Here is a 13,789-nt window from a genome sequence, read left to right as displayed (position 1 = left end):
TTTTCATTAATTTTTGTGAATATATTTTGCAATTTTGATCATTTGAATAATTGTGCAGGAAAATCTAGATAAATTTCATGAATTTTTAGCTCTTTAGAAAAATATGAACTGAAAGTAACCACTCTCAGATACCAGAGTGATCACTCCAGGGAGCTGATTTCAAGGGATAGACTAGAGTAACCACTTTCAGATATCAGAGTGATCACTCAAGAAGCCCCAGACCCCAAGTCCCTGCGCTAAACACTCTCAGAAGTGAGAGTAATCACTCCAGAGACGCCCAGACTCAAAGTGCCTGCTCACTCTCAGAAGTGAGAGTAATCACTCTAGAAAGGGAAAAATCTAAAGTTGCTGCGTGTAAACACTCTTGTTTACAGAGTGATAACTATGGGCCATGTCAAACTTAGTATATATAGATTTTTAGAAATTAGGGTACAAATCTTTTGATAATTTTAGATTCTTTGCCACTTTTGGGAGCATTTTACAGAGCATAGGATCCTTGGGTGACAGTCAAGGTCAATCTTAGGGTTTGATTTACAATTTATTTTCACTTTTTTTTATTCTTGTATTGATGTTATTGATTTCCCTTTGTTTTCATCTTGAATTTGTAAGGCCCATCCTTATGGAGGGCTAACTTTCTTGTAATCCTTAGTGAGTTCATGGATTCTTGAATTCCTGGGTATGAATGTCAATATAATTTCCTTTCCCTCATGAATTTACATTTCCTAACTCTTTGAATTGAATTAATGTTTTAATGAGGGGGACATTGCTTAATTAACCCTAATTCGTTTTAATGAAATTCATAACTTAGTTTGCTTAATCCTAAGTTAATTTCTAAGGTAGCATTATCTTGGGGATGAGAGGTTGGAGCCCATATAAATTGCTTAATTCATATGGGAATCTAAGGTTAATTCATGCTTTTGAGTTACCCTAATTCAAAGAAAGAGGAAAAGTATTGAATTTTAAGAGGGATAAGGATAGAATTACATGAACAAACTAAGGATTGCATATTTCATTAATTGGATTCATTAATTTCATCACTTGCCTTTACATTAAAATTGGAATCACACAAAACTCCCTTGTTTTGATTGATTTCATAGTAAATGTTCACAACATGTTTAATATATGTTACAAACTAAAGTCCTTGGAGACAACCTAGGTTTGCACCCTAGATTCCATAAATTTTTCTGCATATTTTGATGAAGGTTAACGACAAATCTTTTTCCAAAATGAAATGAAAACTTGTCATTCATCAAATTGGCGCCGTTGCCAGGGATTTTGGTGTTAATTTTGCATTGAACTTGTTAGTTGTTTTGGTGCTATGTTTTCAATTTTTCTGCACTATTACTTTGTTTTTGCTGCATAATTCTGCAGAATTTGTTAGCTTGTGCTGCGTTTTCTTGCAATTAGTTGTAATTTCTTTTCTGTTTTTGTTGCTTAACTTCTTTGCTTCATTTTACTGCACATAAACATTAGTTTTCTGCATAATTGTCATCTGAATTTTTTTTGCATTTTTGCTGGTTTATTTAGCTTACTTCTTTCCATTGTTTATAGTTAGTTTCTAGTGCATGACTAGATCGAATCCTGGAGACTTGTATCCACTTGACCCAGAGATTGATAGGACATTTCATAGTAGCATTAGAACACATAGGAATAGTTCTGAACATTTTGAGGAATCTTCATCTCCCTCATCTATCTATTCATCACCTCATTCTTTAAAATCTGAATTTGAAAAAATGGCTGACAATGAAAGAACATTAAAGGAACTGGCTGCACCGGATGTAACATATAAAACTTTATGCATACAGTATCCTGACATTGATGCTCCTTTTGTTCTAAAAACTGGACTAATACACTTATTGTCAAGATTTCATGGCCCTTGTAGGTGAGGATCCGCATAAGCACCTCAAGGAGTTCCATATTGTTTGTTCAACCATGAGGCCACAAGGTGTGTCTGAGGGGTACCTTGGGTTTAATTGGGTACTACCGCCGCTTTGTTAGAAATTATAGTGTTATTGCCAAACCTCTCACTCAGCTGGTTAAGAAGAATAGTTTCAAATGGACAGAGAAGTCACAAATAGCTTTTGAACAACTCAATGAGAGATGGAGGTTCTGCCTACTCTAGCTATGCCTGACTTTGATCTTCCTTTTGTGATTGAGACAGATGCATCCGGGTATGGAATATGGGCAGTTTTAATGCAACAGGGTCGACCCCTAGCCTTCATTAGTCAAGCTCTATAAGACAGAAATAAGGTGAAATCGATCTACAAACGTGAACTAATGGCAATCGTGTTCGCTGTTCAGAAATGGCGCCAATACCTAATGGGTAATCATTTTGTTATCTGAATCGATCAAAAGAGCTTAAGTTCCTATTGGAACAATGTGTTTTGGCAGGAGAATAGTTGAAATGGGTAACCAAACTGATGGGTCTCAATTTTGAGATTCAGTATAAACCCGGGCTAGAAAACAAGGCAGCGGATGCACTCTCTAGGATGCTGTGCTATAATGCTATATCCATGCTGACTAACGCAGACTTAGTTGATTTGACTGAGGAAATCCTTGGAGATGAAGTTTTGAAGGGAACCATGCAGTAAGTAGTGGCACACCCCAAATCCCACCCATATTATTCAGTTTCTCAAGGTTGCTTGTGGTACAAACAGCGGCTGGTCCTCCCTAGGGAATCTGTCCACATTCCTTTATTGCTGACCGAAATCTATGAAACTTCTTGGGAAGGCCATTCTGGGGTCACAAGGACCTACAAAAAGTTGGCAATGGCTTTCTATTGGACATGGATGAAACAATATGTGGAAAAATTTGTTGTTGGCTGTCAGGTTTGCCAACACAGCAAACACAAAACCTTAAGGCCTGCCGGATTACTGCAGCCGCTGCCCATTCCAATCCCTGTATGTGACAACATCTCAATGGATATTATTGGAGGACTTCCCAAGACCAAGGGAGCTAACAACATTATGGTGGTGGTTGACAGACTAAGAAAATATGCCCATTTCATTCCCTTGCTTCACCTATATTCAGCTATGGAGGTAGCCACTGTATTTGTTAAAGAAATAGTTCATTTGCATGGATTTCCTACATCCATAGTCTTAGACCGGGATAGAATCTTCATCAATTCATTTTGGAAGGAGTTATTTCGTTTTTTGGGCACCAAATTAAAGTTTAGCTCTGCGTACCATCCTCAAACGGATTGCCAAACCAAAGTCACCAATCGTATCATTGAAGCTTACTTGAGATGTTTTGTGGGTGATCATCAACGCCAATGGTTGAACTGGCTGCCATGGGGTGAATTTTGGTTTAATTCTTCCTTTAACGCTTCCATTAAGATGATCCCCTTTAAGTCTCTTTATGGTCGTGACCCTCCTTTGATTATTCCTTACTGTCGGGACAGTACTGTGGTGGCTGAGGTGAACCAGTTACTGTTGTTACAGGATAGCGTAATTGAGGAACTTAAACAACATTTGCTTAGAGCACAGATGAGAATGAAGGAGCAGGCAGACAAAAGGCGGCGAGAGGTGGAATATCAGATTGGGGACTTGGTGTACTTGAAGGCTAGACCATATAAATTGAAGTCATTGGCAAAAAGAGCCAATGAGAAACTGAGCCCCAGATTTTATGGCCCTTTTCGTGTGGAAGAAAAAATAAGGGTTATGGCTTATAAATTATCACTGCCAAAATCATCCTAACTGCACCCTATATTCCATGTTTTCCAACTCAAGAAGGCCCCTCTTACTAGTTAGGCTAGTCAGGCATTACCTCAGTTTTTAACAAAAGACTGGGAGCTCCAAGTTGAGCTCGAAAAGGTGCTAGATGACCAAAAACTCTTGAATGGTTGTTGAGAGGTCCTGATCAAATGGAAAAATTTGCCTAGTGAAGACAACACTTGGGAAGAGTTCGATATGTTGTAGGCCATATTTCCACACTTCAACCTTGAGGACAAGGTTCCGCTCAATGGGGGGTATTGTTGGGCCCAAGCTAAATGGGCCTCCACTAAAAACATAGCAGAGAAAAAGGAGAAGAATAGACAGAGAGGTTGAGGCTGTGAGGGAAGGTTCTAACAGAATAACAAACTGAATGACGTGGATGAGTGAGGTAGCAGTTGAGGGGAATATAGGGTGAGGTAGCAAATATCTGGGAGGTCATTAGGGGTAGTTGAGGCTACAGGAGGATTGCCCTTACTAATTACTAGCTCGTTAGATTGTTGTACTTTGTTCCATTATTTTGTTTTATCTATTTTTACAGCTTGTAATCTCAGGGAATTTTCCTGTGTTGGTTCTGTTATTTCAATATAATCTCAGTTCCTATCAGTCTTATTGAGATTTTTTGTCTGGCCATCACTTTGAGGGTGATAAGAAGAGCTCATGGCTAGTGAAGTACCTTGATCCTTGAAAAGCTGCTGCCAAAAGGAGCTAATGAATATCCTGTCACAATCAGATACAATTGTCTCAAGGGACCCATGAATTTTGACCACAGTATGAATGAATGATTCTACCACAGACTTACTATTAAAGTCACTCCTGAGAGGTATAAAATGGCCAAACTTAGACAATTTGTCTATAACTACCATGATAGTAGAATAACCATGAGATGTAGGTAGAGTTGTAATAAAGTCCATTACAATATCTTCCCATATGTGCTGAGGAATAGGTAAAGGTTGAAGCAACCTAGCAAGTAATACTTGGTCCACCTTTGCCTGCTGGCATATGCTACAAATTCTCTAATGTCTTGCTGCATCTTGGGCCAATAGAATTGTGAACAAACTCGGGCAATAGTCTTAGTGACACCACTATGTCCCCCTATTTTAGAAGTATGTAATTCACGCATGATATGAGTCCTCAACTCACTATTAGAAGGAAGCACCAATCTATTTTTCCAAAACAACAGTCCATCCCTGATAAAATAATTAACATCCTAATTCAGTCCTTGCAAATATTGATTAAAAAGTGCCACTAATTGATCATCCTTTTTAATCAATTCTGCTACTTTAGCCAACCAATTATGATTAGGTTCAGACCAAGCCAACATCAAGCTTCTAGATAAAGCATCTGTAGGAATATTGTCCCTCCCAGGTTTGTATTGTATGGTAAAGTCATACCCCAAAAACTTAGGCAACCACTGCTATTGTTCCGAAGTTTGTAGATTCTGCTCTAGTAATTCTTTTAAACTTTTATGATCAGTCCTTATGATGAACTTGTAGCCCAATAGATAATGTTTGAATTTAGCTAATGCTTCAGTAATAGCATAGAATTCTCTTATGTAAGCTGACTGTCTTTGCATCCTCAAACATAGCTTCTTAGATAAATAAGCTATATGATGTTGTACTTGGCTTAGTACAGCCACAATTCCCATTCCAGATGCATCAGTTTCTAAAATAAAAGGCTCCTTGAAATTAGGAATTGCTAGGATAGGTGCAGTAGTCATAGCTTCCTTCAATTGCTCAAATGCTTTAGTTGCATTGTCATACCACTTAAAAGAGTCATTCTTAAGCAAATCTGTTAAGGGAGCAACCACCATAGCATAGTGTTTCACAAATATTTGATAATATCCAATAAGTCCCAAAAATCCTTTTAATTGTTTAATGTTCACAGGCTGAGGCCAATCTCTGACAGTGACTAATTTGGTCTTGTCCATTGCCACTCCTTGTCTTGATAGTATGTGGCCAAGATTTTCAATTTTTGTCACCCCAAATGAGCATTTTGAGAACCTTGCATAGAGTTTATGCTGCTGTAATATTCTCAAAACCGCCTCCAAGTGATATAAGTGATATGTCCAACAACAGTTGTATACTAAAATATCATAAAAAAATACAAGGACAAACCTTCTCAACAACCCTTTAAAAGTTGTATACATTAAACTTTGAAAAGTGGCAGGGGCATTAGTAAGCTCAAAAGGCATAACAAGCCACTCATAGTGACCATGATGAGTTCTAAAGGCAGTTTTATATCTATCCTTAGGATTTAATAAAACTTGATGGTACCTGAATCTAAGGTCCAATTTAGAAAAAAGGTGGCTCCATACAATTCATCAATCAACTCATCTACAGTAGGTATAGAAAAAACGTCTTTGATAGTGATGACATTCAATGCCCTATAATCCGTGCAGACCCTCCAAGATCCATCCTTCTTCTTGACAAGGATTATTGGTGAAGAAAAAGGGCTTGTACTTGGCTGAATTATACCTTCTTCCAACATCCCGGGTACCAATTTCTCAAATTTCTCTTTTTGGCTATGAGGATACCGATATGGCTTGACTTTTAGAGGTCCAAACCCATCCATCAATGGAATGGAATGGTCATGAGTCCTAAGAGGTGACAAGGCTGTAGGTGAGCTAAAAATTGAGTCATATGCATGCAGTAACATTGCCAACTCAGGTTTCATATCGACAGGTAGTTCCAATAAGGGCGTTTGAGGATAATTAGGTTCCACCAATTGTATACTAAAAATTTTCAGCTATAGAATCCGTGTGAATCATCCTTTTAATATGATGAAGATGTGCCTGAGTAGGTAATTGATCTAAATCACCTTGTAATGTAGTAAACTTCCCCTGATGTAAGAATTTCAATTGTAAAGATGCATAATCTGCTATATGTGGACCAATAGTTTTCAACCAGCTTACACCTAAAATCAAATCAGTACCAGACACCGGTAATAAGAAAGCAAGGAGATTGAAAGTACTTCCTTGCACCTGAATTGAAAGATCCTTGACTATACCCTCAGCAACCATGTAATTACCATTTCCTACCATAACCCTGAAGGTTGGTGCAGGTTCCACCAGCATTTTCAAAAATTTAGCTATCCTCGGCTGTAAGAAATTATCAGAACTTCCCCCATCTACTAACACTGTAATAGGAAACTTGTCAATCATAGCCTCAAAACGTATCGTACCAACTCCTAACCCACCTTTAAATGCATTTAAGGACAAATGATGACCATCCGAAACTACTTTCACACCAACTTGCAACAAATCACTATTTTCCCTGTTAATTATCACTTCATTTTTAGTTTCATCCTCCTCCATTTGCAAAAACAAATACTGCCTATTGGGACATCTGTGATTAAAGGTGAACTTTTCATCACAAAAGTAGTAAAGTCCTTTTTCCTTTCTCAACTGCATCTCAGTAGGAGATATCTTTTTTATATTAGCATTTCTCACAAGTGCGATTGAAGGTGTAGGTAACAATGGAGGTAAAGTAGCCTTAGTTTGAACTTGTCTATTATTAGAAGTACCACTGTTGGTAGATGATACCGGTGAATATTTAACATAGTTTAAAGTCCGAGTAGAACTACAGGGAAATATTTTTCCTCATATAATTTGGCCAAAGAAATTGCTCTAAGGACTATTCCAGGAAAATGTGCTACCACATCTCTACGAATGTCTTTGTTTAAGCCACTTATGAAACAATTTAGCAAGGCCTCAGTAGAAAGGCCATTAGATCTATTTGCCAATGCCATAAACATGAGATATTAATCAGAAACAGTACCAAATTGTTGAAGTTTAAACAACTCAGCCATCAGGTAATCAAACAGAGAGGGACCACACTGAGATTCCAATGCTGTTGTGAGCTCGTTCCAAGTTTTGACCGCATTTAGCCATTGTAGCATCTGGAACCAGGGAATAACCTCTTTCTCAAAGTGAATTGCAGCAATATCCACTCTATCAGCATCAGGAGTGTTATGATAGTTGAAGACCTTCGCAGCTTTGAAAATCCACTCTAAAACTAGTGTATTACCATCGAAATGCAGAAATCCCAAAGAAATATCTTCAACATGAAACGGTGATACAGGTGGAGTCACATTTGGTTGGTCATTATTTGAGTTCGAAGCAGCGAAGGGCTGAGATTGATGTTGAAGTAACAAATCAATAGCTCTTTGCATTTGATCTATATGGTCCTATGTAGTAGTTTGTAAATGCAATGTCATCTCACGTTGCACCTGGTCGCAATCCCTTTGTGATTGATCATGGAGTTTGATTAAATTCATCAAACGCATTAGTTCCTCGCCTTGATTAGCAACTTGTGTTTATAGATCTTTCAAACATGTGTGCTTAGCCATTGCTTTCAATGAAAGCACCAATGAAACAGTATTGCAATATATTTCTATAACAAGTTCAATTGTAACAAGTATAACCCACCTACGTAATGAATAAGAACATTATACAGAAATGGAAAACTCCAATTTATAATACTCCAATGTAGAAATGGATTTGTCCTATGGATTGGAGATCTCATTTGGAACTTCACACCTAAATAGAATGATGAATTAGATAGAAACAGTTCAAGGATCAGAGAGGGAAGAACAAAAGAATTAAAGAAAAGAAGAATAACTCAGAAGGGAGTTTAATACCACAAGGATGCCCTCCTTATTCTTCGAAGTCTCTTAAATATACACTTCTTCTCCTTATTCGATTGGTTCTCTTCACTCCCATGTTTTCCAAATTGTTTGCCACGTGTCCATCTTCTCTAGCAAACTTTGGCTCTTTTATTTCTTTTTCCCGCGTATGAGTTTCTACATGTTACAGTGACTTGTAATATTTTCACACTAAAAATATAGCTTGACTAATAAGATAAGAATTAAAAATAAAATTTATTATATATATGCTTGATACTAGAATGCCTTTAATAAATTACTACAACATCGACAAGTAGGGGTGCAAACTACCCACGTTGAATTAGGTTTTATAAGGTGTGTGTTTGATCTACTTGAGTTTTGAATTTAAGGCTTAATCCCCACTTGTTTACTAAATATCAACTATGTTTTATGGTATGCTCTAAATTTTTTAAGAACTTGGCTCAACTTACAAGCATATTTAAAAGTATAGTTTACAATAAGATTTTTTTAATAGGTAAAAAAAATTTATCAATTAAAATTTACGTGTTAATTATCAGATTTATTTTTTTTATTAGTTGAAAATCAAGGATGCTTTAAAAACAAGTTTGAGTTATAGTTAGTATATATATATATATATATATATATATATATATATATATATATATATATATTCAACCAAGTTCGTTATTATGTATTCTTTTAAAAATTACAATTGGTTAATTACACATATGATCACCATAATTGATATTTATTTACAAATTAATATTTTTATACTTTAAAAAAAAATCACGTTCTAATCTTTATACAAGTGAATTATAGGGACAAGTTTGAGTTATAATACATGTACTTTTTCAATCAAGTTTAATATTATGTATTCTTTTAAAAAAAAATATAATTAGTTAAAATATATATTTGATCTTTATAGTTGACATTTATTTAGAAATTATTTTTCATACTTAAAAAAATAATTTTAATCTCTATACAAATATTTTGTTATATGTTGATTCATTATATAATTAACAGTGTTATAATAGTCTTGATTAAAATGTAACAAAACACTCATAAAAATTAAAATATGAAAATAATTTTAAGTATAAGAACTAATTTATAAACAAATATTTAATAATATGAATATTAACTTAATAATAATAATAACAATAACAATAATTATTATTATTGTTATTATTATTATTATACACTAATTTATTAAGCTTTAAATACTATTGAGATTACTGTTCTAGGCAAGTGTACCTATCAAAAAGTAATAAAGGGTTTTCGAAAAGAGTTTCCAAGTTATCGTCCCACAGAGATTATTTTCAAGTACCAAGAATAGCTTGATTCAATTGTTTAAACGTAACGGGATTATAATAGACTAAAAATAGTGCTTAATGTTAACAATAAATTAAAAGAACAGTAATACAATGTATGAGAGAGATCAGATGAGATGAGCATAGGACTTATGAGATCACCTACTACACTTCTTTATGTTCTAATTAATTTAATCTTGATATTGGTATCTAAATATTTGTCAACCACTCATAATTAGTTCTGTTAACACCCAATGATTATGCAATGTCAATATTCTTTTCTCTGAGCAAACACTCCCAATGATCATGCAAGGTAATTGGTCGAGAAAGCATGAAGACCCTATGAGTTTGTTAATTTAATAACGGCTGAAAGAAAGAAATTAAGTATGATTGACCTAGCTCCTTATCTCGTTTTATCCTATAGTTCCGTTAATTACACGTGGTACGATCGCCTACAATGCAACTAACTATGGAATGCTAAGGGTGATCAAATCTTAACATACAAAATATAATCCAATAGAATAAAACCAAACATTAATGTAAAAATCACATAAAGTTTGTAGTAAGATCCGCCATAGCCCTAGCTATGAGTTTAGTTACTCATAACAAAATAAACTATGAAGAACGTAATAAATAAGCCCATAACCACAAAGGAAAATTTAAACAAAAGAAACCCAGAAAGGTAGAAGACGAAGAGAGTTCTCGTTCTCCGAAGGGGCGCTCAATCACTTGCTTAGATTCCAAGGGGAAGCTTGTCGTCCTTGCCAATGGTCTCCAATGACTCTCGAAGATAAGTTTGGGTAGAACTAAGAAGGGGAAGAAGGGGTGTAGAGAAGTGGAAGTATCAAATGTGGAGCATAAGGCCTCTTTATATAGACTGTGCTTTGAGTTTCCAATTGGTTGAGCTCTATCTTTTAAAATCAGTTTTATCCACAATCAGAATCTTAACTGAAAACTGTTCCAAATCTTTATCTAAATTTTAAATTTTAAAATTTAAACTCAGATTCACATAGCAAAACAAGGACTAAAAATATCTAATTTTTCTCCAAAATATTTCCATAATCCATTAATAACAACTTCCAGCTAAACTGCAACAATTAATAATATAATTAGTGTAAATATATATAAAATAAGGTTCAAGTGTATAAATATAAGTCATAAAATATATCAAAATGTGAACTTATCAATTACCTATATATATCAAACCTCTTTAAACTAAATAAACTTTTAAAATGACTTTTGTTTGACATGTTTAATAAATAAACTTTGCACACTACGCCAAAACTGAGATCTAAGAGCGGTTCCGCCGACTTTAAGAGAGCGGTTATTGGTGCTCTAAAATCCTGTGCTATCCAATGTGCTTGCATTTATTAGAGCGGTTAAATAACCGCTCTCACATGTTAACGCTTGGAGAGCGGTTCAAATAACTGCTCTCATATGTTAACCCTTGGAGAGCGGTTCCCCCTCAACCGCTCTCTAAATGGCACTTTAGAGAGCGGTTAGCGCCAAACCGCTCTAAGAGTTGATTATATTGGAGAGCGGTTCCTCACCTAACCGCTCTATAAGGTCAAGAAAAGAGAGCGGTTCCTCAGCCAACCGCTCTCTAATGTCAAGCTTTCTGAGAGCGGCTCCAACTAACCGCACTCCAAAGTAAGTATCTGAGAGCGGTCTTTTACGAACCTCTCTCTAAAGTCTAACTGTTAGAGCAGTTGTCTCATGAACCGCTCTCTAAAGTGTGGTTATTTTAGCGATTTTTCTTTAACCGCTTTCTAAAGTGTAATTTTGAGAGCAATTCTTGTTGAACTGCTCTCTTAAATTTAAAATTATTTCCCCAGGTTTTATCACATAATATCATTATCCCAATTTTTTGCATACATATTACCATAAAATATTGCAAACAGTTTACAACAATTTGTGATAACAACAAAGATAAACCAACCACATTACAGATACAATTACATACATATATTAATCAGAAATCAAATAAATTTTGCAACATACGAATATATCATTCTAAAGTATCAGAACATGAATACATAATAAATGATAAATCTGTACAGATACAATTACACAGAACGTTCACAATTAAAAAGGCTCAGCAATGTATTATACACTTTTGGCTAATGAATGATAGAATTATGACTAGGTGTTGTAAAAAAAAAAGTACTAAGAATCAATTGTGCTTAATGTGTCCTTCAAATATCTATGGTACATATATGCACACCACTCCCTTTGAACTTGATGAATTCTGTTGTCAGGAAAGGTTGATAATTGGAACTCTGGAAAATACTGAAAAGAAAACAAAATACAAATCTTAGTTATATTAGATATAATTCAAATGGGTAGACACTATCCTAATAAACACTTAGTGATATAAAATAATTTTGGATATGCACTTCTCTTACATTAAATGGGATTGTAGTCTGTCCATGGTTCAAAGCATCTCTAATGAATAGACACACATAATATCCATAGTCATCATTATTTGATTGCTTAGGACACTGTACGTGGAGGGAAAAAACATAAAAAGCATGATTAATAAATGGACAATATTGAGTGTAAATTATGCAGTGTTATAAAATAAGTTAAAAGAGTTTTTTCTCAAATGATATTGAGACCTGTATAGTGACCCAATTTGTTTGATGCATCTTTGTCCTAGAGGGCTGCACTTTTCTCTCAACTCGATATGTGACAAGAGCACTAACAATAAAATGAAAGAACAAATTTACAATTAAACGAAAGCACATTCATATATGATAGACCAGCTAACAGGTAAAATCATTTATACTTACTTATTAAATACGTTTTGCATATGTGGTCTAGTCTTTAACTGTTTGCGGAGGGGATCCATATAATACATTGTCTCATCAGAGGTGTTGATAGCAACTAGGATCCAATGTTGCCTACCAAATGTTTAAGATTACAATAATTAAATATGATAATGAAAAATATAAAACTTATATGCATGGTCATAAGATTGACTTACTCAACATTGTAAGGTGCGAATACCAGGTGATCTTCATCCATATGACGCTTTAACATGTCAGCTATATGTTGATGTGGGGTCTGATTGAGGTTTGCATCCATTTTATAGGGAGATATAAATGAAAACTTACTTGCCATATTGGTCACTTCCAAGTAAGCTTCACACAAATATCTTGTAGTTGAAAATATGAATGAAATTCCATTAAATAAGGTAGTTAACATCAAGTTTCGTATGGGAGAAAGATATTTATAAAATTGGTATAAATTAAAGAATTACCTAATGTAAAGGTTGATGCTGGAGGCGCTCAACCAATGGCGACGTAGGACCAGAGATTAACAAAAAAAGCATCATATATTTCCACTTCATGCAATACCATGGAGGCAAGTTATATATTAATAAAATCACAGGCCAAGTACTATGGGTACTACTTTGCATGCCATAAGGGTTCATTCCATCGGTTGCCAAAGCAAAGCGTATATTCCTTGTTTCTACTGCAAAGTCTTCATATTCATCATCAAATTTTTTTCACTGAGGAGTATCTGCTGGATGCCTAAGCTTCCCATCTCTAATTCTGCCTTCAGCATGCCAAGTCATCTGCTTTGCATTTTCTGCAGTGCGAAATAAGCATCTTAATCTCAAAATTACTGGGAAATACCACATGACCTTTGCAAGTGTAGATTTGTTCTTTATGTAACATGACTCATTACACTTTGGACATTGGCTTAGTGATGCATACTCTTTTCGAAACAAAATACAATCATTAGGACAAGCATGTATCTTCTCACGGGTCAATCCAATGGAAGCAAGTACTTGTTTAGCATCATATGTTCTCATAGGTAGCACATTATCCTCTATTAGCATCTCATTTAATAAAGTTAGTAACTCTGTGAAGCTTTTATCAGTCCATCCATTCATTGCTTTCAGGTTATAAAGCTTTAACACAGAACTTAATCTTGTGAACTTTCTGCATCCATTGTACAATGGTTTTTCCGCATCATCTTCTAGCCTCTCAAACATCTTTGGACAATCTCTAAGATCTTCTTCAACAACATTTGCAATGTCTTCAACATTATCACTCTCATCTGTTTTTAGTGTCTCTGAGAAATAGAGACTTGATCCCATGTGATGTGATGTACTTCCACCTTGTATCTCACCGTGCT

The sequence above is a fragment of the Abrus precatorius genome, unplaced genomic scaffold (genome assembly GCF_003935025.1).
Source record: "Abrus precatorius isolate BTA unplaced genomic scaffold, Abrus_2018 Scaffold5, whole genome shotgun sequence".
In the NCBI taxonomy this organism is placed as follows: domain Eukaryota; kingdom Viridiplantae; phylum Streptophyta; class Magnoliopsida; order Fabales; family Fabaceae; genus Abrus; species Abrus precatorius.
The sequence above is the reverse complement of the archived record's forward strand: the minus strand, read 5'-3'. Positions refer to the sequence as shown.